This window comes from Labrus bergylta, chromosome 1 (genome assembly GCF_963930695.1).
Source record: "Labrus bergylta chromosome 1, fLabBer1.1, whole genome shotgun sequence".
NCBI lineage: Eukaryota > Metazoa > Chordata > Actinopteri > Labriformes > Labridae > Labrus > Labrus bergylta.
In genome coordinates this window covers 11954640-11982548 of record NC_089195.1, presented here as the reverse complement: position 1 = coordinate 11982548, position 27909 = coordinate 11954640, and the positions used below count along the sequence as shown (strand labels likewise).

General features: G+C 45.9%; 1 protein-coding gene across 1 annotated transcript in view; it reads right to left on the bottom strand.

Moving 5' to 3' along the window:
• Positions 1 to 25106, bottom strand: part of add3a (adducin 3 (gamma) a) — a 98958-nt gene extending 73852 nt beyond the window's left edge. Inside the window, exons 1-2 of the mRNA XM_065954122.1 lie at positions 24952 to 25106; positions 5350 to 5387 (exon numbers count right to left, since the gene is read on the bottom strand). The gene's annotated coding sequence lies outside the window, so the exon portion shown is untranslated. The remainder of the gene's footprint in view (positions 1 to 5349; positions 5388 to 24951) is intronic.
• Between the last annotated feature and the right edge of the window lie 2803 nt (positions 25107 to 27909).

Below are 27909 nucleotides of genomic sequence, written 5' to 3'. Positions count from 1 at the left end.
GTTTATCCTGAACGCTGCAGACTCACCAGCTGTCTGCTGAACATACAAACATTTTACACATTTTCTTTATTTTTATTTTACAGGGACATTGCATAATAATAAACATTTCGGTAAATATGCCAGAGTAAGCCAAAAGGACCCGGGTCCAGCTCTGCACACAAAGTCTGCAGGTGATGCAGGATGGACTGTAACCCAATCACTGACGGTCATTTATGTGGACAAATGTGAGCCACAGGATGTCACACTGATCAGATGATGCTGTACAGATTTGTCTCTTTATGGGAACAAGCAGCTGCGGGGCGATCCTTTAAGACCTGGGACTGCGTCAGAGAGGATCTTGGGAGGTGATTATATTTATAATTGATGTGGTTTAATAAACTCCGCTCGCTGGCTGCAGCCGTAGACGAGGAGAAAATATGACTTCAGATAAATAATTCATGTAGTATGAGTGTGTGTCTTTGTAATAAATAAAGCTGACAAATAATCCGAGGCACCTCGCTTCATTGACCCCCTCAGACTTCTTCCTCCATATTTATCTGCAGAATTCAGTCAACTCGAATCCCCCCCTCACAGCGGGGGGTGCAGAGACTCTTAGCCTGTGCGAATAAGAAGTGGGTGTGTTCTCTTTAATTGACCACTTTGACTGTAACACCATGTGACAGAAGTAAACCTGGTGTTTCAGATAATGAGGGTCAGGAGGTGCTCATTACGATAAAAAAGCTCGCCGTGACCGGGGACTTGAACTTCAACGAGTGACACTCTGAACACGTCTGCAGGTTAACGTGTTCTCCTCTTAAATCGAATCATCCAATTTTTTAAACTGGGACGCATGCGGATAAGTTTAACACCTTTAACTCCATTGCAAAGACGAAAACACTGTGTACAAAGTCTTTGTGTGTGTGTGTGTGTGTGTGTGTGTGTCTGTGCGTATGTCTGTGCGTGTGTGTGTATGTGTGTGTGAGTGCATGTGTGTGTGTGTGTGTCCTTCATGGACAGGGGGCCTGGGCTCTAAGTCTCCCCGGCTCCAGTGGAGACAGCTAGGGAAGGATCCAGACAAACACAGCTGGCTGCCAAGCGCCGTTTCTTACGACAGCCACTCCTCTCTGCAGCTCTTTTCCACTGCGAGGTGCCAGATCCTGTAATCATGAGATTTGATAAAACAACAACCCCCTCCTAAAAAATCAAGAGAAATCTCTCCTGCAGAGAGAATTTCATTTGAAATGAGCTCTTGAGAAGAAAATAAAAGGGGGGTTGGATATTTTGTGTGTGAGTGATTTCATGAGGACAGAACGACTCCAGAGAGGGAACATTTAGGATTCTTATTCAGGGCCCGTTGTGAGTCATGATGTGTGATGGAGGCTGTTGATTTCGTCGAAACATCAAGGTTTCTGATGAGCACCGATAAAATAAATCAAGATGGTGTTTAAAATTGGGAACTTAAACAACGTCTTTAAAAGGTGGACTCTATAGAAATGTTTGTAAACATTCAAACTGGGCCCCTCCTCCTGGGCTCATCGCCCCCAGAAGCCCCGCCCCCTGCAGGACGTAGTGTGTACGTTTACTGCTTGTACCTACACTGCAAGCTAACGCAAGCTAGCACAAGCTAACCATCTGTGTTTGTCACCTGCCTGTCCAACAGGAAGCAGACCAACTCCACGTCCACGGGTAAAAGACAACACAAGGTTTACAACACTTTACCTGCTCCTAAACTCACCTGCTGCGCTGTCATTGGTCGGAGGAAACACAACAGCTCCCCGCCCAGAAACAGGCATTGTGTAAGTGTTTGAGCTGGTCCATCTTTTCTCACTGATGTTATTTGATCTCCCTAACCCTTACCTACCTGATAAAAAAAACACCCTTTCTCACGATCTAAGAGCAAACATTGCACTTACATGAGGTAATGAGTAAGAGCCTAAGAAGTGCTAAACCCATTCATTATACCCATAATACCAACGTCTCGTTGTAACCTAAAGCGTCTGCTCACAGATGTCTTGTTTCAAACACTTCAGTACCACAGAATCTGTGAATTCAACATGACTCAGACACACAGAAACAGTGTGGTAAGGGTGACCTGTTAGTGTCGGGTCAGACTCGGGGGCTGGAACACTCCGGCCTCGTCACTCTCCCTCTGACTGCGAGCCCGTTTTTCTCCTCTGGTGTCATGAGGAAGCTCTAATGAATCAGCCTATTGAGCCGGGCACGACTGTGCACGGGCTCTGACACCGCCAAAATGTGTGTGAGTGTGTGAGAATGAAAGAGAAAGAGTGTGTGTGTGTGTGTCTGTGTGTGTGTGTGTGTGAGAGAGAGAGAATGAAAGAGAAAGTGTGTCTGTGTCTGTGTTGTGTGTGTGTGTGATGCGGTCCAACTTTCCCAGCCTCCCAGAACACAAAGCTGTCGTTTGTGGCCTCTCAGCACTACAAAAGCCCCACAGAGCCGCCGAGCCGAAGTGAATGTGTGATAATAATAAGTGTAATTCACTGTAGGTCCATTTAGATGTGCTCATGTGTTTGATTATATATGTGCACATGTACATGCACGAGCCAAAGAACCAGCTGCAGCTCTTTGACATACATTTTTTGACACACACAGTCGGACACCATCTCAACAACCACACCAAGACACATAGATGGACGGCTATGAAGCTTGAGATATCCGCTGCCACCAGAAGAACACCAGAACTCACTGCATGATTCTAGCACAACAAACAGCAGAGGCCAACAAACCACATACAGCGAGCGGGCTCACACACAAACCAAACTCCTTCTCTGGATGCTGTCAGGACAGATGAGTCACCGTGGCGACAGATGTTATTAATCAGGGAAACACCCTGATAATTAAAACAGTTTGTAAAGACAGATCGCTGGGCGTCAGTGCATGGAAAAGAGCCGCTTTGATTGAGATCAGTGTTTATCACAAAACAGTGTACGCTCTACCACAACATGGAGCAGTTACACATGTTCGATGGTGGTTCAACCTACAGGCCGCGGCGGCGTGTGAAAAGAAGAAGTAGCAGAGTGGTTTGTGACTGAAAACAGCTCAGACTGAGTCCCGTCTTCTGCACGTTTCACTCTGACGTGTAGCTGATCCAGGCAGACCTGCACGCCCACTGACCAAACAGCACCACCACCTCCTCGTGTCAGAGCGGGTGTCGACCTCCTTAAAGGTGTTTTATATGATGACTGGCTTGTCTTTTTTTAATTTAGAAATATTCCGAGAACAACCGTTCAGAGCACAGAGACGATCCTGGTACACACAAATATTTGCGAGCCAGCTCGTAGAGTTGCAGGTTTGTGTCTCGCCCCCAATCGGTGGACCAATCATTCCTGCATCTGGCCTGTAGTGGTCTTTTTTTAAAGTTTGTTACATATCTGTCAAATAAGCAGCAAAGTATGTCAAAAAACTTGAAGTGCCGACTGAGGGAATGTTTGTGGTTACGGCGACCTGATGGCGTCCAGATGACTGCAGAGGAGACGCCTTCTCTCATCAACGAGCTGATTAATGAAAAGTTTTCAATGTTTATCATAAGAGAAGAATCTGTGTTATACATGACCTGTTTTTAACTACAACATTAATCCACCTGCTTGGCCGTTTATCAGCTAAAGAGATGGAAGGTCACACAGGAGTCGGTGGAGACCAAACACAGAGCAGAGGAGAATAATGGACTCAAAATGAATGCTCTTTTTGCAGTTTGTCTTCTCAATGTGTTATTGATGTTTCAAAGACTAGAACAATGAAGAAAGAGTCCCTTGGTTCTCATCGTACTACCATCCAGTGTCAATATTTCTACATAATACAAGAATACATAATTCCTTTTAAATACGAGTATGAATATTATCAGTGTAGGATAAACTTCATCACAGCAAAGCACGAGGAATCTCATTACTGGCTAACATCAGCAGCTGTTAATCCACTTTCCATTGTGGTGTAATTTCAAAATGGAGCAGTGTGAGCTTAGACAGATGGCTCAGCTGTTGTTTGCACTCCAAACGGCAGAAAATTACAAATCACAAAATCCGTCAGCTCCACTGAGAAAGCTGCAGCAGAGTCTGTGATTATTATACTGAATCATGGTGTTGCAGAGAAAAAGATCAGATACAATGTCTGGACACACTCGCTGATCTATAGGAGGTATGTTACCAGTATGAACATGAACAGAAATGCAACATGAAAAACACAGGACAAACTCTGTTCTGGTCAGACCAAAGGAAGCGACCACAGAAAAGAATCCTGCAGAGAACGTATTCGCTCCTGCTGCTAACTGCTACTCTGTCCTGAAATGTAGCCATGCATGTGGATTGGATCGACATGCAAATTCCAAATCATGCTGTGTGCCATACCGTCCAGCATACCGGTCTAAATATAAACCAACGTATCATCAGCATACCACAGCAGTGAGCAGAGACACACACAACGAGAGGGTCCAGATGGTCGCATAAAGGGAGAGACACTCAGATGAAAAGAAAACTGTCGCCCTGCGCGGTCTGCAGCAGTACTCTGAGACACAGTGAGACACGTCAGCAAGCACTGCTTTGTTTTTTTCCATCTGACCTTGAGGGACCTGGACCTGGGAAATATGCCAAACTGGGACATAGATAACGGGAGAGATGCTCCAGAGGTGTCTGACAGACAGAAAGAGAGAGAGAGAGTGGGAGGGTAAGATAAGACAGAGACTCTGAGACGAGAGCGGTAAAGAGACACCCACAGAGTGAGGGACGACGGCCTGAGCAGGAAGACCTCTCTGAACATAAACTCTGGTGTCTCTGATAACTCATTTTCATGGTACGTTTTCCAGTGATGCAAGAGTTTAGTTCCATAAGCAAAAAAAAAAGAGATGAAGAACGAAGGAACAGCTCCTTCTATGTGACCAACGTACAATTCTTAAACTTCAGTTTTATTTTGAAAACCTGACAGCTGTTGCTGCTTCCTGTTTGTTTGTGAAGCCAGTACAATGCAATGCTGTGATTGCAGCTTTGTGGAGCATTACACATGATAATAACAACAACAACAACAATTACTACTACAACACTCTTAGTCATGATGTAGAAATATCGGGATCAGTATCGGTACATATTTATCGGAATCAAATTGAAACTAAATATAGTGGATCTAACCGTGGCCCCCAAGGATAACTTCCATCCCAGTTAGACATTTAAGCGTAGCACAAACCAAAGCCATGTCCCTCATTTAAAGCTTTCCACTGAGTGCCACACACCAAAACTTCAGACTTTTATTTCCCATTTATAGTGAGCATTATGGCGTAAAATAACACTCTCCAGCGAGCTGAGCCGTTGATGCAGTCAACAGGTGTGCAGGAGCTGACATGGTGCGTGTTGAAGCAGACATTCTTACCTCTCGGGGGATCGCTCGAGTCAACAACGTCTGGCCAACTAGAACAGAAAACAGACACAAACACATTATTACTTTGTGCATCAGGAGCTTTTGGGAGCTTTCCAGTAAAACTCACAGCCGTATTCTGTGTCTGAGCAATGACATCTGACACAATCAGCAGGAGACTCCTTTCTCTGCTTTAAATGTTATGTGCTCATTGTGTGTGTGTTTGAAGTCTGTAAGGATGAGGCAAAGGATACCAAAACACAAATTAAGCAGGAATGAGTGAAATACAAAAAAAGAGTCTGCTTCATACCCTGTCTTCTCCCATGCTTTGTTATTTCCGGACATTTAAAATACTCAAAAGAGAGAGAGAGAGAGAGAGAGAGATTCCAACTGACATAAAGATGAGCTCTTAAAAACAACAACTTTTGGATGAAGGAACCATGAGTAAACGCAGAAATAATTAGATAAATAGGTTCCTAAAGGTGCTCTGAAGAAAATAATCAAAATAAATCTTCAACTTCAAGTCTTTTCAAAGACAGAAGTCTGAAAAAGAAAGCTAGCTAACCAACTGAACCCTTGGATCTGCTCTGCCTCAAGCCCAATTCACACATACTCCGTGCACGCCGCGGTCCGTCAGTGCCGCGCACTACGTTGTACTTAGCTTCCACTCTAGTCAATCATTGTGCTCACACAGGCACTACGCTCTGCTCCGTTTCAAATATGCAGCGAGTCTATTTTCGCCGGAGTACGCTGCAGTCACGCATCAAGCTGGACAGAATATGACAGCCCGGACAGGAAGTCAGACAAGGAAACGCACAGAGCATCCGGCCAATTTCAAAATAAAACACAATATACGGACACACGATTGTATTTTTCATCACTTTATCAACATTACGTCAAAACAGGAACCGAATAAACAACAATGCATCCTCAGAAAGACAAAGCAACATGTTGTTTGCATGTTTTTCTCTTAATTCCCGCGGGATCTTGTAGTTCTCCTGTGACGTGTTATGGGTGCGCTCCGCTGTGCTGACGTCCCAGAAACGAATCCAGTGTGAATGGGCGCGAGCCGTCGGACGGAGCAAAACCGTGGTGCTGACGGACCGTGGCGTGCACGGAGCATGTGTGAATTGCGGGTCAGTGGACAACTGAACTAAGCTGACCAACTGAAAATCTGGAGACTGAAAAACAAAGGACTGGTAAGCCATCCATCCCAGAGTCCCTCTCTGTAAAAAGAAGGACATTACTTTGTTTACCTATCTTAAAGAAAATAACCTAAAACTGAAGTTAAAACCCAAAATAAAGAGCTAGCTAACAAGGAGCTGACAGTTGTTTTCATTGGTTACCATGGAGGCAACGGAATGCAGAGACATTGAATATCCTGCTCAGTGTAAACGTGTACAGGCCAAGAAGAATAACAAAGAAAAGACCCTACAAGACAACCCAGAGTGCCTGTGCGCAGAATACACCTCCCTCAACGGCAAGACAATAATTAACAATCTCATCTTCCACACCAAGCACACAGAGCTGTGGAGAAATGCTGTCTGTAACAGCTACCAGCACACCTTCAAAGAGGGAATCGGCCGTGGTGGCAGAGTGACCATCTGTCAGGATGAAGGGCTGGATACAGAGAACCTCATACTGACCCTCACCTACTACAAAATTAAAGGTACGGTGCTGATCCAGGGAACCCCCAATAATCTGAACATACTTAAGAAGATGTTTCATAAGCTGAAAACAGAAGTGAACAAAACCAGATCCAGTTCAACAACAGAGACAGAGACCACAGACCCAGCAGACACAGAGGAGTCAGAACAAGAGGAAGAAAAAGATCCACCAACAAACAAAGACCCTCACTGCACTCAATCCTCAACCCTAACGGAGAAACTAAGAGTCAGCCTTTCTTCACTGGAGCTGGACTTCACAGAGCTCAGAGAGCAGATCCAGACCAGACTCCCACAACTCGATAACATCCAACAACTGAGAGAAGAGCTCCAGGAGATGAAAAGGGAACATCAAAAGAACATTAACAACCTGAGAGTGACCACCTACACCTTCCAAGAGGAGAACACCAGTCTGCGTGCCCAGATGACCAAGATGAAGGAGGACACGGAGAGCAGAGAGAGGAGCCTCAGAAGACAGCTGGAGCACATGAAGAGCCAGATACAGGACAAGAGCCCCTATACTCCTCTCCAACATCCCTCATCCCTTATCCCGACTGTTGACTCACAAACACAGCTCTCTCCCCCCACCCCAAGACCACAGACACAAGATCTCAACCCCAGCCCTGCCCCTGACCCCTCAGCCATCCTCTCAGACACAGACCCCCTCCCTGCTGCCCAGGCTGACCCCTCCTCTACACCTTCACTCACAGTACCAGCCAAGCCAGAGCCAAAGGTGGTACTACTGAAGGACCAATGGGAAATATGTTGAGCCCAGACGCCTGTTTCCCGGCCAACATGTTGTATCAAGACGCTGCAGGAACACAGGACATGTGTTAGAGCTGCTAAAACGAGACTCTCTTGGCTGTCCCCAGATCATCAGTATCCACACGGGAAGAAACGACCTACACTCCCTGCGCCGAGACACCACCCAGGCAGTCACTAAGGTAGCAGAGAGAGCCTCAAAGCTGTTTCCAGAATCACGGGTTGTGATCTCCACCCTCCTGCCCCGTACAGACACTCCACCTCATGTTATATATGACATTAACATGGAGATCACCCGGAACTGCTCCACCCTCCCCAACGTCCACCTGGCTCACCACACCACCATCGGCACCTGGCACCTGTATGACGGGCTACACCTTAACAGAGATGGAGTGTTTGCAAAAACACTCAAGGATGTAGCCCTCGGAAGAAGCCCCAACCCCCCCACCACAGTAGACCACTAAAGGACCCCCAGACTCCCGAGAAACACACCACCACAGCCCAGTGGTGTCAGTGCCAAGAGTTGAATCCAGATAAGAGTCCCCTCTGCCAGCTGATCCTGAAGCTCCGCCCTCAAATACCAGCGCTATAGGACTCACCCCAAACAATCTGGCCCAACCAAATTATCTCAAAACAAAAAGACAATTATATCAAATATTGGAAGGAAAGCACCAAATCACAAAGTAAATAAGAATTCTATTTGAGCCTAAACAGAGAGTACAAGCTGGCAGAGTACCTGAGCACAGTGAGGGATGTGAAACTACGGAAAACCATGGAGATGTACAGACTGAGTGGACACAGTCTGACCATAGAAACAGGCCGTCACAGACAGAACTGGTTACCCAGAGAGGCCAGGCTGTGTTCACTCTGCCATCAAGGACAAGTAGAGACAGAATCACTTCCTCCTACACTGTGACATGTACAAAGATTTAAGAGAGACTCTCTTTAATTACATTTATAATAAATATCCTGACTTTCTCCATCTCCCTGATCCTCAGAAGCTGCTCTATGTGGAGAGAAAAGTCTGTGTGCAGTACGAGCTGCTAAATTTGTTCATGATTGTCACAAACTGAGACAAAATACACAAAATACACACAATGTTTCAAAGAAATACACCCTAAAAATGATTCATGTTATTGTTAATGTCTTTTATTCATATTTGTAATATTTGTTTACTGTATATATTGTAATCATTTGTTGTTCAAAATGTTTTCTGTACTGCTGAGCCAATAAAGCTCATTTGAATTGACAGAGAGAGACTGAGAGGCAGAGAGAGTTAGAGAGACAGAGAGAGAGAGACAGAGAGAGAGAGGGAGAGATAGAGAGAGACAGAGAGAGAGAGAGAGATAGAGAGAGACAGAGAGAGAGAGACAGAGAGAGAGAGGGAGAGATAGAGAGAGACAGAGATAGAGAGAGAGACAGATAGAGAGAGACAGAGAGAGACAAAGAGAGAGATAGAGAGAGCTAGAGAGAGGCAGAGAGCGATAGAGAGAGAGAGATAGAGAGAGACAGAGAGAGAGAGATAGAGAGAGGCAGAAAGAGGCAGAAAGAGATAGAGAGAGAGAGATAGAGAGAGACAGAGAGAGAGACAGAGAGAGAGGGAGAGAGAGAGAGAGAGGGAGAGAGAGAGACACAGAGAGAGGGAGAGAGAGAGACAGATAGAGAGACAGAGAGAAAGGGAGAGAAAGAGAGAGACAGAGAGAGTGAGAGAGAGAGACAGAGAGAGAGGGAGAGAGACAGATAGAGAGACAGAGAGAGAGAGACAGAGCACGGTCCAAATACATTTTAGTTCCAACATGCGTTTGTGAAGTCTAATCAATGTGAAGGATTTTTTTTTGGGAGATAAAAACAAGAAATCACACCAAATTTTTATTTACCGCGTTACCAAAACCATTATCGATTAGGGCCTGACCATGGGGGACAATAAATATAAACTCGAGACGCTTTACAAAAGAGCGGGAAAAAGACTAATTGTTAAGAAAAACGGGATAGGGGGAGATGGGATAATATGCAGGAAGGATTTCTCCTTTGTGTTCCTCTCGTTCCTGTTGTCCACACTTCCTCTCCGCTGAGGTGGAGGTCAGAGCAGGCCGTACATGAATGAGGACAGAGGTGGTCGATGGACAACACAACTCGATGGCGGTGGCTGGCCGTCAGGGTCGTCGGGTGCTACCACGAAAAGTTTTGATTCCATCACAATCACAACATTTGAACCTGAGGTCTTCTTTAGGTCATCAGTTCTGAATAAAGGACATGGGGGGGTCACACCCATATTTATAGATTTCAACACCAATAGGCTGAGAGGCACCAAGGTGGCAGGTGTGGCCAAACATTCAAAATGTCCTAAGGTGAAACCCATCTAAAACAATCATCTTTTTACACGGTAAACATACAAAGGTAAACAAAGGTCCAGCCCAACCAATCACGTGTTGTTAGGTACCAGACAAACTGAAGTCTCAGTATGGGAGCGTCCCGACGGGATCATCTCCTACCTTTGCTTTCTTTTTATGCCCACAAGACAAATTCAAACGAGCTGCCCTATGAGATGAAGCTGTTTCTGAAGGAGTCTCTTTGCAGGACCTTCTGAGTCCTCCTCTCTGGATGTGGATCAGTACTGGCCCTTGTGCTTCTGTTTGTACTGGTGAGTGCTCACTTGAGAGTAAAACCTCGCTGTGTGTGTTCCCGGTCTAGGTGGTCAGCGGTTTACACTGCACAGAGTGGGCCGCGCCTCTTTAGTGTTCTGGCGGCAAAGCCAAGCTGCAGGGGGCCTGAGGGACCTCGGCTGCCCCTGATAGTCATCAAGGTCATCTGCACAAACACCAACTGTGTCAACACGAGGGGGCGAGGCTCACCAGCGCAGAACACCAGAGCTATTAATGTCCCGTCAGATGTTGTTGCAGAGGGGGGGGGGGGGGCTGCGCCTGCATTCCTTTTAAAGTCATAATGTGCAACGTGGGATTTCTGCAAATAATACATCAAAAATGTTCGACGTCAGTCCATGGAAGAATTTTCAAACAATGTGTTGGGAGAAAAATCTGCTCGACCACGAGGGACAAAGAGATTAAGTTAACGTGACCTAAATTAGCAAAACAAGCTAAATCTTGCATGAATTTGTAAAATCAAGAATATGTAACTGTGGGGGGCGCCGGTGTTTGTGAGTGTTGCCCCACAGAGGCTATAGTACTGGGTTCAAATCCAACCTGTGCCTCCTCTCTCTCTCTCTCTCTCTCTCTCTCTCTCTCCTGCTGAACCTGTAGAAGATGTTTTCACTACACTGGATGATTATTTTCTTGCTCCTCTGGTGGAGAGGTGAATCATTGTGAGAAGCACAAAGCTCCCTGAACACTAAGTCTGCATTGTTTAATGGCTTAGATTGGTCTCGCCTTATAAAAAGCGTTAAGCGTCCAGCGGCTCACTCGGCCTGTTCAGGAATGCCTGGTAGACAAATCCAGGGATTAATGTCCGTGCCAACACACTTTGGACTGACCACATCGACTCAGATCTCAGATTGGATATTTATGCCCCCACAGCCTACTTAGACCTGGTTTCTTGAAACTCGATATCAAGACTCTGCCTGGATCAGGTCTAGATGGCAGCAGGGTCAGAGTCTCGGTTTCAGAAGTGACCACTTGTAGGTAGGCGCTGGCTAAAGACGTGGAGCGGGGTTGTCCAGCAAAGCACCTATGTGGCATTTATCCGTGCTTAGTGATGTGTATTGGTGAATGACAAGCAGTTATCTCTGCACATGCACCGAATGACTTTGGTCACGGGAAGTCTTAAAAGAATCTTCTGAATCAAGAAGCTGGATTGAATTTATTGATACACTTTGCAGATTTGAGTCACGAAATTATAACAAAACATATTTGCTTGCTTTTCCTTTCCAAAAAAAAGGTCGTAGTGTTGGTGTATCATGACATGATACTGGTTCTGATCCACGCTTCAAACTTTCACCATGAAACAGAAGACAGGGTTTAGATTGTCAGTAGCTTGAATAATCTGAAACACAAATACTGGACCCACTTCAGAGAGTCCCCCTTCTAGTCGTTAACTCAGCTGGACTCTGCACTTGGCATACTAATGACTTGTTCTCCTGCTGAGATGCAGAGCGACTGAAAAGCAGCTCAGTTACATAACGGCTCATTCTGCTGACCACTGCCGCCGCGGCCTCAGTGATTGGGTGAATGTGACAGTCCAGCTACACAGCATGACCCCCACTTCAGCCTCATTATATAAAACCCAGACTCACCCAAAGGGCCACCTTTAACTTCTCTGTGCTTTGGGGAGGGGGGGGGGGGGGGGGTCACTTCACCTGGAGGGAGGAAACACATCTGGACCTTTAAGAAGAGGAACAAGGTGTGACGGTAATCTGAAGAGAATCCACTTTTTGTTAACAGCCAAGCGATGAGATCAGAGTTACACAACAATCCCAACATCTAATTTATCTGATCGTGCCAGGGCAGTTTACAGAGAGAGAGAGAAAAGAGAGAGAGAGAGAACAGAGAGAGAAAAGAGAGAGAGAGGGTGAGGGAGAGAGAGAGAGAGTGTGAGTGAGTGAGTGAGAAAGACAGAGAAAGAGAGAGAGAGAGAGAGAGAGAAAGGGAGAGGGAGAGAGAGGGAGAGGGAGAGAGAGAACAGAGAGAGAGAAAAAAGAGAGAGAGAGAGCGTCAGTGTCCGCAGAGGGTGAGGAGGCCGCCAGAGGAAACGTACGACAGATAGAGAAGCTAATGCTTCATCAGAGCAAAGGTCAAAGTCTGAAATGAGAGAGAGTCTGCAGCGAGCGCCGCCGTGTGTTCGGGTTTATCTTCATGTCTTCTGGGGTCTCCTCCTAACACTGAGTTCACTGAAGAGACAACAACGCTACTCTGACAGGCGGGTCACTGATAACCCGAGAGAATCAACACAGCTGCTCAGAGCTGGATCACTGCACACAGCACACACCCTGACAGTATTTAATATCACACTTAAACTGAAGGGCAAACACAATATAACACAACAAACTGTTCTACTGTGACTCTGAGGTCGGTCTGAAACATGAGGGCTGCACAAAGAGCAGATTGTAAAAAAAAAATGTGATTGTAGTAAAAATAATCTCACTCTATGACTTCCTGTTTGGATGAAGAATCAAAGGAACACAATATTGGCTCATTCCTTCTTTTTAAGTACAAACTCCTGCACACTGTCTAAGGTAGTGTTTAGTACTCCAAGACCGGTCTCAAGACCACTTTCTGAAGGTCTCGTCTCGTGATCGAAAGCCTTTTTACTCTCGGCCTCAGGAGGCTGAAACACAGACTTTGTGCAGAATCATACAGCGACATCATTTCACATCAGCAGCTTGAAGGCAGGGTTGGTAATTTTCTAAATCTAGCATGATGTTGAAAGTAGCTTTTCCTCAGTGCTCCGTCTGCACCCGCCCCCTCCCCTCTGTGCTCCCTCTAAAGCCACACCCCTCACATGCTCCAGAAGCGGACCTCAGCTCATCGCTTTGAGTGTGAGCTAGAGCACGCCATGGGTAGAGTGCGAGCAGAGAGACAGGGAGGCGTCTGATTGGTTCATCAGATTGGTACCTCGTGGCAGACATTGGTCAAAGTTTTTACAGACTTACAACTGCTGCAGATGACAGATTTTCTTTGTTCCCTTTTCAGAGAACATGAGTTATTAATTTCTGTCAGGACCTAAAGACAATTTCAACCAAAATCTTAAAAAGTGGATCTGGAGGAAATGACCAACGCTGCCTTTAAGTCCAGGGTCTGGAAAACGGCATAATTTTAACAAATATCAGTGAATTCAGAAATGATGACTCTGCTTGTATCAAATTAACTGTTACTGATGTGTATTGTTCCCGGCCTGGCGTGATGCCACAGGCTCCGCCTCTCAGGTTGGTCTGTGTTCAGTCTTGGCTCTCGGCCCACAGATCTCACAAACAGCTGAAGGGACAGGAAGAGAGTGCCGCTGAAGGACGAGTTCAGGCAGAGTACAAGTCAGCACACAAGCAGAAACAGCCCCATTACACACTCACTGATGTTTGTCTTTGTTTTATTAATCAAAAAAAAATGTGATTCGCTGAGCAGGAAGCTCTCGACTCTGAGGAGGTCAGCACGCTGTTTTCAAGGTCAGCAGCAGAAACACAGTCAGCACTTTGCTCAAAGACACTCCAGCTATGACCGAGCTGCTCGGATTAAAGCCACAGAGAAGCCCACCATGCTGAGAATAACCAGCAGCTCCCACAGTCCTTGTTTCCTGTTTCCACATCACGCATCGTAGTCCGGCTCCCGAGCGAGCCAGCAGCGCCATGAAAGCTCTGTTCTGTTTTAAATACGCTCAGACTCTATTTTCAAGTGAGCCAGCTGAAAAAAATGACTTTTCAAAATTGTTCACTTTATTGAATGAGATTATGCAACAGTTGATTTTTTTTGTGCTTGCTAGCAAGGCAGCTATTATCCTGATGGTGCAAAAGAGTGCGTTCATTAAACGTGCTATCATGTCGGTGACAGTGAACTGAACGAGAGCATGAGCGGAGTTCACTCTGGAGACCAGAGGCTTCTTCTGGAGAATACGTCCCCGGCCTCTGAAGAAAGATTATTTAACATCACACCTGCAATGTGCGCATGTGCAATAGTGACATCACAGGACGTGTGACGCCACTCATGTGACCAGCGGCGCGTCCTGCCGTCACTTTTCTGTTTATGATACAAACAGCCAGAGGTTACTGGACCGAACGTTGTACATGCAGAGTCTGTGTCCCTGCAGGTCAAAGATCGACATACAGAACACGCTGCGACCCCGGCATGACGCTTGAGACGCTCATTTACGCGAGGCAGAAAAATTAGAGTAACCAGGTATCGGCTGGTATCATAAATGAGCCTTTGGTGTGTCACTGAGCCGCGGCATGAAACTTGTAACGTGTGTAATTAAGAGGTCGGCACAAGCAGGCGTGAAATCAACTGATTTAACATGATCGCCGTTTTTACAACCAATGACAGAAATACCAAAACACACACACTCACAGACACACACAGAGAGACACACACAGACACACACAGAGAGACACAGAGAGACACACAGACACTCACAGACACACACAGAGAGAGACACACACACACACACACACACACACACACACACACACACACACACACACACACACACACACACACACACACACACACACACACACACACACACACACACACACACACACACACACACGACCCTGAGGCTATGAAACACATTTTTCCAGGACAGCAGCTTCATGCTCAAAATGATGACATCATCTTCGGGACGTTAATGGCCTCTCTGACAACAACATGTATGACATCACTCGGCGTTCTCCTCAACCACTCACATTGTGTGTTTGGCCCGTAAAGGTCACAGAAACACGGCGTGAGGGGGGATCAGATGACCTCGTGCTACATGTTGTGATTGAGTGACTTCCCTCCCTCGGCGTATCGGTGACCGTCCTGGAAGAACAGAACAAAAGACGAGTCCTATTCTCTGATTTCCTCTGCTGAGGTAAAGGAAATGTCACCATCCCGAGACATGTGACCCGACGCCACGTACATCTGGCGCCGTATCTGTCCCCGAGCATTCCAGATACATCCTCACTGGAAACTCTGTGTGTGTGTGTGTGTGTGTGTGTGTGTGTGTGTGTGTGTGTGTGTGTGTGTGTGTGTGTGTGTGTGTGTGTGTGTGCAGGGATCCATCATGAGACTTAAATGCGACGGAGAAAAAACGAAATATATAAAATGCAAACTTCCTCTCTATAAACATCAGTTTAAAAAGAAGACGTCTCTGTCCCTGACTCATCACATACTTGTTGTTTTTAGAAAATGAGAAATTTGTGACATCATCTCTAAAGCTGCTCCATCGTCCCTTCTGGGCCTCCATACATGTGTGGTGGTGACTGTGTCTGCAGAGACTCTGTCCTCTGATTGGATTTTACTGTTCTGCTTTGTTCTGGTTGACTCGGGACGTTTCTGGGCGGCGCTGGTGTGTTTCCTCCAGCCAATGACAGCGCAGCAGGTGAGTTTAGGAGTGGAAACAATTCAGTGATTGGACGAGATTCAAACCGGTGAATATGACGGACGTGGACGTAGCATCAAAGAAGAGAAAATATAATCAGAGTGAGGAGAAACACCAAGCGGATAAAGCTCGTTCTAAAACGAGGGTGAACCTTGTGTTGGTTTTTACCCGTGGATGTGGAGTTGGTCTGCTTCCTGTTGGACAGGCAGGTGACAAACACCAGCGGTTAGCTTGTGCTAGCGTGCGTTAGCTTGCAGTGTAGCTACAAGCAGCGAACGTACACACTACGTCCTGCAGGGGGCGGGGCTTCTGGGGGCTATGACCCCAGGAGGAGGGGCCATGTTTGAATGTTTACAAACATTTCTACTGACTCCACCTTTAAACCACACCCCTTAAATCAACCGGGTGATCTTCTGACAGTTTTCGTTCAGAGAGCTAGACTTGTTGTGTTCTCGATCATGACATGTTGATCGTCTCTCCACAGGAAGGGCTGTGTTAGGGTGTTGACACTCAGGATGTAATGCAACATCCCTCTTTGTGTGACAAGCTGCTGTCGCCTATCTGATGATCAATTCTGCTCAACAATGAAAAACAAAAAACAGGAGCTGTTTACATGAGCACTGAAGCTGCACTGCAACACAACATGACTCACAGGAGCAGAAATGTGTTACATGTTTTTTCATCCTTTAGACGAGAGATTCTGCAGAAATGACGAGTTAAAATATGAATATCAGAGACTGAATAAAACCTCATTCAGACCTTGGTGTTACTACAGTATGCAGACTAAACATTTACAGTCAGAGTACATAAAAAGAGCAGCTGAACTCAGACTAGTCCAATGGGACTTTGCACTCCAAACACAAAAAAAGCGCCAATTTTGTGTACCATGCACACAAACAAACAGACGCTGCACATGCCCGTGGGGGTGTCTGAGCAGAATGCAACATGCGTCACTAATGACAGCGGCCCGGCAGCTGAGGAGAAGCACGGCGGCATCATCAACAGACGTACTGTTACTGTACAGACAGTACGGTGATTTGTCTTGCAGAAACATTGACCTGAATACAACGCCTCATTTCAAGCGTCCACAGTCGGGCTCAGATTTGCGTTAGCATTCTGTGCTAATGTGAGCCGTGTGCAGGACGAATGATTCCAGGCAGCTCTGCTCCAGAGGGACTCCCCTGAAGTCTGAGGTCATCTCGTTTCCTAATCCTCTTTGATTTCGTTCACGCAACCCGCCAGGAGGAATTAGCTGGACATTAAAAAAAAAAAATGGCCTTACTTCTTAAATTCCCACACATCCTCTATGCATCCAGCCATATTGTTAATCATATTTAAAGCAGACAAACGATGACCGTTAGTTCACTTTTGGATGCACGATGTCCTGACTCGTATCTCTGAGATAATGTAACTGAATAAACACACACAGACCGATCTGTGGTCCAGCAGGGGAAGAAATAAACCATGCTGGATTAACACCACGGTGGTCCTGCAGATCCAGTGTCAACCACACACATACACACAGCTCACGCTCAAACACCAGCACCAGCACGCTCAGGGTGTACTGTCCCTTTAAATATAACCCGTCACTATGGCAGGCTCTGTCAATGTGCCAGGGACACACGTGTAACACTCAAATCTTTGACGGCGATCACGCAGCTGCAGAAACACTGAGCGATGGTATCTCAAGTGTCATCACAATCAAAACAACAGAAACCTCCTCTCTGATTGGCTGCCATGTGAACGCCAGAACTACCTTAAAGGTGAAGAACTTGCTTCATGTTGCATCTTGTCAGCCCAACCAAACCTCACATTCAAACAAAGCAGCGTTTAAAAACGGTTACTGAGGTCAACAAACGACTGACTTTAAGTGCACGCTGGTGCTGACGCTGCGGTTTTAGCTGAGTCATGGCGAGGATGAGAATCATCATCTGACACAAGCTGACCCGGTTTACAGAGAAGGAGCGCACAGTATGTACCCACAACACCACGATCCAGCAGCCAGCTACTTTCAGTGCTGCCAACACCGATTAGTAACCGGGTGTGTGTGTGTGTGTGTGTGTGTGTAGAAACAGGAACAGAGGCATGGGTGTGCCTGTAGTTGATGGTAAATGTAGATGCTTGAGAGAGGCAGTAAAGCATGTTTCCTGGACACACACACACACACACACACACCTGGTGATCAAAACTATGATTTTACCCAACGTCGGCTGCGTAGGATTTTTTTTTGCTATGGTAACTAAATGTTTATCAATGTTTTTTTGATTTCACAACAACTGTACAGAAGTTTCCAAATCTGGTATCAAGACAACCATCATGTATCTAAACTCACAAATCATGAATCTTATGCAGACCTATATTCAGGATTCCCCGACCTCGGGGTCCCATGGAGTGTTTATTTATTGATGAATACAAAATATATTATATATTAAAATATAATGAAGACAGACTACTGTGGGCCATAGCCAACCCCAAAACAAGTAACCTGCAGCGTCTCTGTCTGTCAGTCCTCGCAGCCTCTGTCCACAATAATAAACATGAAACAGTCTAAATGTGCTCTGAGGTGTTTACTGGATCTTAGTGGAGACACAAAACAAATTAATTTGAGCAGAAAGCAGTTTGTGTTTTGGACGTCTGTCTGGGGTCACCTGAGTTTTATGAGTCAAAGCGGGGTCACAAGCCGAATAAAGGTTGGGAACACCTGGTTTAATGTAATCCCTCTGCAGCTACCTATGGCGGTCAAATAAATGTCTCTTACATGAAAACATCGACCAGGATGATTCATCTTTACAAAGACTTTCCACCAAAGAATCAAACAACATATTTTGTCTGTGAAGGGTTAAAATCCCAAATCTGGTGAGGGTCCGCTGCATGATCATTACACAGGAAGTCTGTTATAGAGTGATGGATACCCAGGAGGGACAAAGAGGACCATCTGAGCCGAATGTCACTGCAGGATTCAGGGCTGGGGCTGTGTGTGTGTGTGTGTGTGTGTGTGTGTGTGTGTGTGTGTGTGTGTGTGTGTGTGTGTGTATTTATAGAAGAGTTATGTTGCACAGCAGCACTTTTATAGCTGGGTAATAAAACTGCAAAGGCCCAACAGAGAGAAGAGAAAACCAGGCAGTAATATAGATATGATGCACTCCCTCTCTCCCCCCTCTCTCTCTCTGTCACACACAAACACAAGTATGCATTGTGTGCTTTTATCACACTCAGAAATAGTGACAGTGCATCATTTCCAGATCCCCACACAGCCGGGCGATCAACACCAATTAATGAAGGCATTCACAGAAGCTCACACACACGCACGCATGCACGCACGCCGCACACCACACACACACACACACACACACACACACACCTAATGAGCACAGGCTCATCAGTGAGCGCTTTCAACTTTGCCGATAAATATTCACCATGACAGTCGGTTCATTGAGTGGATCAGCTGACCTGGAAGATGTTTAATTTAATTTACATATTAATGCAGACCCCCGAGACACAGTGCACCCCCCCCCATACACCAAATATTGGCAGCAGGCTCCCCCTCATGACCTGCACTCAGCACAAAGGCAGCTTTTCATTGATCATATGACGCACGCAATGTAGTCCTGTGGGGGGGGGGGGGTACCTGGCAGCCCATCACCTCCACCCTCATCCACCTACACTGACTAGTGGTCAAGTCCTGCATCACATCCAACATCCGCCTCCTCACCTAAAAATCTCGCCATGGCCTTTTCCCCCCCAGTACCTCTCCGACCTCCCCCCTACACTCCTTCACCTCTGCTCCTCGGACCCTGCAGCTCTCCACTTCCCACACCAGGGGGCAGAGCCTTCAGTGAGGTAGCCCCCCCCCCGCCGGAGCACTCGCCTGGGAGAAGCTACAATGCTACATCTCTGGACATGTTTTAAAAAGACTTTAGAAAAATCCACCTGTTCAGGGGAGTATCCAGTGGAGGAGGGGCTTGCATTTCAACATCTTCTTCTTGTTTGCTCTGATCTTCATGACTTGTGAACGCCGTCATACTCTCCTCCGAGCTCCCCCCCATCTCTAAGTCTGAGCCCAGACCCCCTCCATCTAAAGTTGAAGACCTTTAACAAGTTTAAATTAGACATATAAGGACCTTCAACTTTAGAAATATAATGTAAGACTTTCTTTTTTTTTAATTAAGATTTAAGATTTATTTTCTGGGGCTTTTTGTGCCTTTATTGGAGAGATAGGACAGTGGATAGAGTCGGAAATCAGATGTTTGACCCTCATAGAGACACTTTAATACGGTGATGGCCGGGCGGATCAAAAGAGCCGTCTGCCTCGTTAAAAAAAAACTCATTTGGGCCAAAATTTGGCACCTTCTCTTCTCCCATGGTCAGAGTCTGACCCCATCGCCATGGTAACTCCACTCTAATATCCATGCAAACGGCATTCTCTCTACAGGGAAGACCCCCTGCTGACCGGGGATAACATCATGCCCGGGACCCCCCCGCAGTGGAACAGAGAACAGCCTGTGTGAGCAAAAAGTCCCCATCACGAGCACTGGAGAGGTTATTGTTTATCAATGTTATTCAAACACACTGGACAGAAATCAGCTGTTGTCCGCACCAGGCCGGATGCTTTCAGTGTTTAATAATAAGGTTATTGTAACCCCACCCCCGCTGGGATGCGCGGCTCTGGCAACTAAACAGCTGTGGAATGTAAACAGACGGCATCAAACAGCTTGACTTTAGACGCACGATAACGAGAAACAAGAGGCCGCTCCGCTTTGAGGACGCCTTCAGTGGGAGGAGTCAGAGTTGAGACATAAACACAGTGAAGACGCCGATCAGAGGCTGCTGAGGTCATCATGGGGAGTCAGTGAGAGGTCAGTGAGAGGTCATATACTTAGAAACAAACGGTCACATCTTCAATCTTGTGTTGGAGCATTTTTCTGAGTTCTACTTTTTCACTCAGGCCTTAAAGACTCTTTAACTTCAGCGAGGTGATCGGGAACTACTGCAACCCGAAAGTCCCTGACGCCCAGCCACCGCCATCTCGTGCTTTCTCACTCCATGTCCTATTGTTTACGGTGAGAAGGCAGACTCAGAGGGCAGAACAAACACCTAGCTGTGGGAGTGTCACCCACCTGGGGGAGGGGTTACTGCCCTTTGTGATGTCATGAAGGGAAAATCTCCAAACGGCCTGTTTGATCACACATTTTCTGAAAAGTGGAGCAGGCAAAAGATGGAGAGGATGGACTTTTCTCATCATTGGGGGGTTTGTAGACAGACTAGAGACACATGTTAGAGTTAGAGAAACATGGAGAAGAGGATTTTATAGAATGTGACCTTAAAGGCAGTGTATCAGTAACTGTTAAGACTTAACTCAGTCCTCCTCTAACTCTCAGCTGGAGAACGAGTGAGCACTTTTTCCCCTTCTCTTTAAAGCCCCGTGCTCTGATTGTGATACGGTGAATGAATGTTTATCTGTCTTTGGGTGTAGCAGACTCACAAAGCTCCAGCTCTCATGCACCCAGCAGGCCTGGACCCTGTCAGACTGAACCCAGGGCTTTGCACTGACGCGAGCCAGATGACTGACAGATGAGGTCAAAACCCCGGAGAGAGACGAGAAAATCCCAGATAATAAAATGAAGCCTGCTTGTGCGCACACACACACGTCCTCTAACAAAGGAAAAACATCAGAGTCCAGGACTCAATCAGTTTCCATAGAGGAGCAGGGGGAGCGGGGCCACATGTTTTTCATAAGTCCTCGAGCAGAGCCGGGTGAGGTAATGATGAAGTCATCTGTGTCCTCTGGACAGGTTCAAATTCACCCGGCCGTGTGCGTTTATGGCTTTAGGCTCTGCAACACACACACACACACACACACACACACACACACACACACACACACACACACACACACACACACACACACACACACACACACACACACACACACACACACACACACACACACACACACACACACACACACACACACACACACACACACACACACACACACACACACACACACACACACACCACACACACACACACACACACACGAGCTGCAACATGTGTGTGCAGCTCATCCTCGTCTTCACACCTGTCGCTGCAAGAAGAACCACATCCATCGTTTTGTATCCTCTCATCCTGCTTCACTTCCTGTTTCTCCAAAACATTCCCGAGCAATCACGTCTAACTCTGGACATGCCTCATCGACAATCCCTTGCCGGTGCTCTATTAATCTATGTGACTCTATTCCTCCGCCCTAATAGACAGTGTACTTCCTGTGACCCGGCGTGGTCATCAAGGTTAGCTCAATCGTACCTTGGATTGATCACCGAGACGTTCATTAGGGCGAAGAAAACAAACAAAGCAAGTACAGCTCAGGCTCAGAGAAGCTGCAGACGTGTTCAGACCAATCAGAAACCTGCGTCTAGAAAGTGTCCACTAGAGGCTGGCTGCAGAGGCACAGGAAGTCACATACACACCCATTCTAAAAAGACTGTTTTTACAGCAGAGATTAACATGTTTACAGCCTGGTTCAAAAAAACAAATAGGTCTAAACACAAGGTTCTAAAACGAGGGTGAACCTTGTGTTGTCTTTTACCTGTGGACGTGGAGTTGGTCTGCTTCCTGTTGGACAGGCAGGTGACAAACACCAGCGGTTAGCCTGTGCTAGCGTGCGTTAGCATGCAGTGTAGGTACAAGCAGTGAACGTACGCCCCACAACCTGCAGGGGGCGGAGCTTCAGGGGGAGATGAGCCCAGGAGGAGGGGCCCAGTTTGAATGTTTACAAACATTTCTTCCGACGCCACCTTTAACAGCTGTTTTCCTCTCGCTCTTGAGAAGGAGCTATTTCTCTTAGCTCATGTAAGAATAACTGCTGGAGTTCAAAGTGTCTCTGTCTGTCCTCCCGAGAGGCCGCACTGACTGCATTATTCACGAGGACTTACCAAACACTTGGAGACAAACAGCAGAGAAAATGAAGCTCACATCAGATAGGAAGTTCAGAGGAGGAGGGAAATAAAGACAAGAGCGTGTTTTCTATCTATTCCATCACAGCTCTGGGTTAAATATCTCACTTAAAGAAAATCCCCTGAAGGATTTTGAGAGAGGCCTCTCTTGAATCAGTGAGTGAGGGGAATACCGTTTTGGATTTCAGGTCCATATGGAGAACATTCACAGCAAGCCCTGCGGATCACAAAGAGGAAGAGGGGGAAAGAAAATCAACAGAAATGTGAAATGAAGTCTGTCAGGCCTTTTAGAGAGAGTCTCCATGTTTGTCTGCGCTCTTTTTAAGTTCTCACGGCCGCGCTTTGGTGTGGAAATGAATCTCCTCGGGGAGTCATTACAGGTCGAGAAATATCTAAGAGCCAGAGGTGCTGAGGGGCTGCTCAGGGGGAACATGCGATTTGAGTAGAGGGAGAGTGAGGGGGGCGGCTGTACGCCAGACTTTTGATCTACAGAACCCAGGGGCATGACGAGAGGAAGAGCGAGTCGGAGAAGAAAAAAATCTGAACAAATGTTGAAAAGGCGGGAAACCGAGAGGGAGCAAGACACCCAGATGCTCACCATTTAAAGGTCGATGGTTTCACTTACTGTTTTACAAGCCTGCCTCTGATTATGAGGAGGGGGGTTAAAAACATGTTGAGCTAACTGAGAATTAACAGTCACAGTTGACTTGTGCGACCATCAGGGGAGTAATGAAGTCTATGCACGTCAACGAGATTTCATGCTGATGTCAAAGTTCTCAATAAAATATCACACGTCATAGACTGAAAGGGGAGTCAAATTGATTTACTACAGTACAGATCTTACCTTCACGCATATATTCAGCTGTAGAGAGACAGGAAACCTAGAAAGGAGAGAAAAGGGGATGACGGGCCGATCTTGGACCCAAACCCAGAGCCGCTATGACGAGGACTGCAGCCCCTGCACATGGGGCGCGTGACATAACCGAACGACCATTGATGCTCCAAAAGTAAACGGACTTGAGCTTGATTATTTATTTTCTAGTCTTCTGACTATTCAAAGTGTGTTTACACTGCAGGTTACACCTACACATTCACACGCTGATGGTAGAGGCTGCTGAGTAAAGAGACCATCAGTATTAACTCATCCATTCACACACTGATGGTAGAGGCTGCTGTGTAAAGAGTCATCAGTATTAACTCATCCATCCATACACATTCACACACTGATGGTAGAGGCTGCTGAGTGAAGAGTCATCAGTATTAACTCATCTATTAATACACATTCATACACTGATGGTAGAGGCTGCTGAGTGAAGAGTCCATCAGTATTAACTTATCCATTCATTCACACACTGATGGTAGAGGCTGCTGAGTAAAGAGACCATCAGTATTAACTCATCCATTCACACACTGATGGTAGAGGCTGCTGAGTAAAGAGTCCATCAATATTAACTCATCCATTCACACACTGATGGTAGAGGCTGCTGAGTAAAGAGACCATCAGTATTAACTCATCCATTCACACACTGATGGTAGAGGCTGCTGAGTAAAGAGACCATCAGTATTAACTCATCCATTCACACACTGATGGTAGAGGCTGCTGAGTAAAGAGACCATCAGTATTAACTCATCCATTCACACACTGATGGTAGAGGCTGCTGAGTAAAGAGTCCATCAATATTAACGCATCCACTCATACACATTCATTCACTGATGGTAGAGGCTGCTGTGTAAAGAGTCCATCAGTATTAACTCATCCATTAATACACATTCATTCACTGATGGTAGAGGCTGCTGAGTAAAGAGTCCATCGGTATTAACTCATCCATTCATACACTACCGATAAAGCAGCGGGAGCAGCTTGGGGTTAAATGTCTCACCAAAGGACACATCATCATCATGTGGCTTCAGGAGCTGGGGATCGAACCCACAAATGTACAGTTAAGAGACAACGGACTCTACCACTGATCCACAGCCACCCCTGCAGATATTAAATACACCTGCTGCACCCTTCAGACTGTTTCTATGTATTTATGCTCTGTAGGGTTAAAATAAAGTGACTCAGTAAACAACACTGCAGCTCTTGTCCCAAACAGAGTGACCAGGTTTTAGAATCAACTCGAGTAAACTTCAATCATTTACTGAAAGAAAGGCAAGTGACAGTACAAACAGCTCGCGCCCTAAAACTGTGAATAAAATGACGTCATGTAAATTACCTGCAGGTAGGATGGCAGGTTCCAGGTAAGGAGCTCACAGTCGTCCTGCAGAAACACAAGAAGCGAGCCCGGACCTTTCCTCTGATCCTCGGTTTGAAACTCAAAGATTCCGACGTGTCGGAGCACTTTCACTGATGTGCACTCGGTGTGATGGGGTTCACCGGGCTCCGTGAGGCAGCGCACATGGTTTGTAGATCAGATGCGTCGGATAAACACGGAAACAGCGGCTCACAATATGGCAGGAAGTGAACCTTCAGTCACTGAGAAAGACGACGCACTATTCGGCAGAGCCATCATACATGCGAGCCGGAGAGCACGTGACGGAGGCGCGCTGATGACGACAATTATTTATGTTTGCCCCAATTCTGACGGAAAGGTGTTCACGGTGTGTGAAGGTAAGAGTTTAATTCAACGTAAAGACGTTTAACCTGCACAATTATCCATCAGAAATTAATCTGAATATAAATATCTACCTGACACGTGGTCTGAATACGATCCCCCACGTGAAGCCTCTGGCTCTGCAGACCTGCAGACACGCTGCTTATTTTTCAAAGTTAAGTTACTTCCTGTATATTTTTTATGCTGACAAACTGATTGATTCAAAGGAACAATCTGCCCTTCTTTGTGCCCTGCTGATTTTACGAGGCCCTATAGCAGCGGTAAAGCATCCAAGAGGAAGACAAAAAAACACACTTTATAAAAAAAAGGAAGTGCTTCCAGGAGTCTAAATCCTTCCTCATGAGGACCTGATGATGAAAGGTGTATGAGATTGTTTAAAGGTTGACGTATAGGCATTATAATTGTTAAGAGAGACAATGCTTTTGAGTTTTTCATGTTAGTTACTGCACTGCCTCCATCTAGTGGCCATAAGCTGCTGGTGCACTCTGCAAACACTAATATGAAACATATGAGTGCAGATTAAAGAGGAGCAATCACCTTTGAGAAAAACAACACAGAACGTATAATGATCCTTCGTCGTGTGCTTTTCTTTCTCTTCATCATTTTAAATCAGGTAACGTTATTTTTGTGTCTAGTCTTTAGTGGCGGCAGTAAGTCAGTCTGTAGGGACTTGGGTTGGGAACTGGGAGGTTTGCCCGGTCAAGTTACAGTGTAGACTATGTCTGGCAATTCATAGTTAATTTCCTGAGCACTACTGATGTACCCTTGAACAAGGCACGAAACCCCACCAGCTCAGGAGTGCCCACTGTGTTCCAGCTCGCTCCCACTTGTATCAAGGAGGTAAACACTTGACCTACTACTTTGTTTAAATACTTTTGTTTTGATGGTTTTGAAAAAAAATAATCATATAATATCAGAACAAATATAAATGCATTTACATATGGTTGTATATAAAGTATATGCAAACATAAGTACATTTTCTACACAGACATGAATATTTACTTCTGTTAGCTTATCCTATGACAGAAAAGAAAAATGTGAAGAAAAGCAACAGAACAGACAAACTTAACAAAAAAATATTAAAAGTAAAATGAAAAAAATAAAATGGGCCTTGGTTTGATCTACTCTAATAGTGTTTATTTACTTATTTTTTGTCCCATGTACTTCACCATCTCCTTCTCGCTTAAGTTCAATGCTGAAGTACACGCACATCTTTGCTCTTTGTTCAACTACAACCCCACCCCCATATTATTTGTTTGTTTACTTCTTCCATCGTGACACAAAGACGTCACCTAAATTCCTTATTCTATGTGTTATTCTCTTCATATTATGAATTTCATTAATTGTTTTTGTTGGGGTTTTGCATGCCTCACACGGGGCACCTTCTTTTCTAATTATTTGTGGTAAAACTGGTTTCAGCCGGTTTTTAAGGTATGTTTAATTGCTGTTATTCTTAAAATGATGTTTGAAATGGGTACTGCAGTAAATTCAAAACATTGCAGAGAGCTGTCTCCCCCCACCCCCTCCTCTCTAGAGTTGATGCTCACGCAGGTGAGCAGGAAGCTTCAGTGTTTAGCCAGCTCTGCATCGGTCTGTAAACCTTTCTGCGTTCTAACCTCTCTCCATTTTTCAAAAGCATCTCCAATATTGATCCTAGTTTGAGCACGTTTCTGCTCATGGAGCTTCTATCTGAACCAGCTCTCTTGCCCGCTTCCATCGCTGCAACACCTGTTGGTTTGACCTGATAACTGCTCTCATATCTGGCAAATCAAGGGGCGTCCAAAACGGCCGTGTGGGTGTGCCTTAAAACCACCTTCCTCCTCTGGTCCAAACAAATCCAGACCATTCAGAACCAGAATCTAAAGTTAGTAGGAGGACATTCTTGCTGCTGCATTTTTGTCAAAGTCGACAACACTTCAACATAGCATGTTTCCTTAATGTCTGATCATATAGTAAGGTCACTATCATTTCACTCACTACACATCTTACTGATTGGACTATTAATGAAGAACACTTACAAAGTCTAAAGTCCAGTTTGTTTGACTAGTGAGAGTGCTCCGATCCGTGCTCAGGGTACACTTCCTCGGCCCTGGCACACTGTACGGTGTCGAAGAGGTGTGCTTCGACACCGTACAGTTCATGCACGTGGACAGCCTTCATTATGGAGAAATCTGAGTGTTCTGTCTGTATATGACTAACATGACATGAGAATAAGACACAAAGTCAGTCAAGTAGCTGTCATGCTCTCTGTGTTGTTCTCTGATGTGCAAACGCGGAATCAACCACTCATCCCTTTTTTTTTTCTCGAGTCCACCTGTCTTGTAAACTGAACACGCTTCATGATCATGTGAAGTCATGCATGGGTTGTATTAAGTTGTTATGTACAAGAGGTAACGGTGCTCAGGCCCAGTTAGTCCTGGAGCAGTGTGAGTGCAGGCCAGCGGGGGCAATCGTGCTCAAGCACGGTGTGAGTGCGCCCCAAGTCTGTTTCTGCCATCCTGCTCACCGTCTCTAAACATGTCTTGAATTTAAGGTGGGAATCCAACAAAAGTCTGAGAA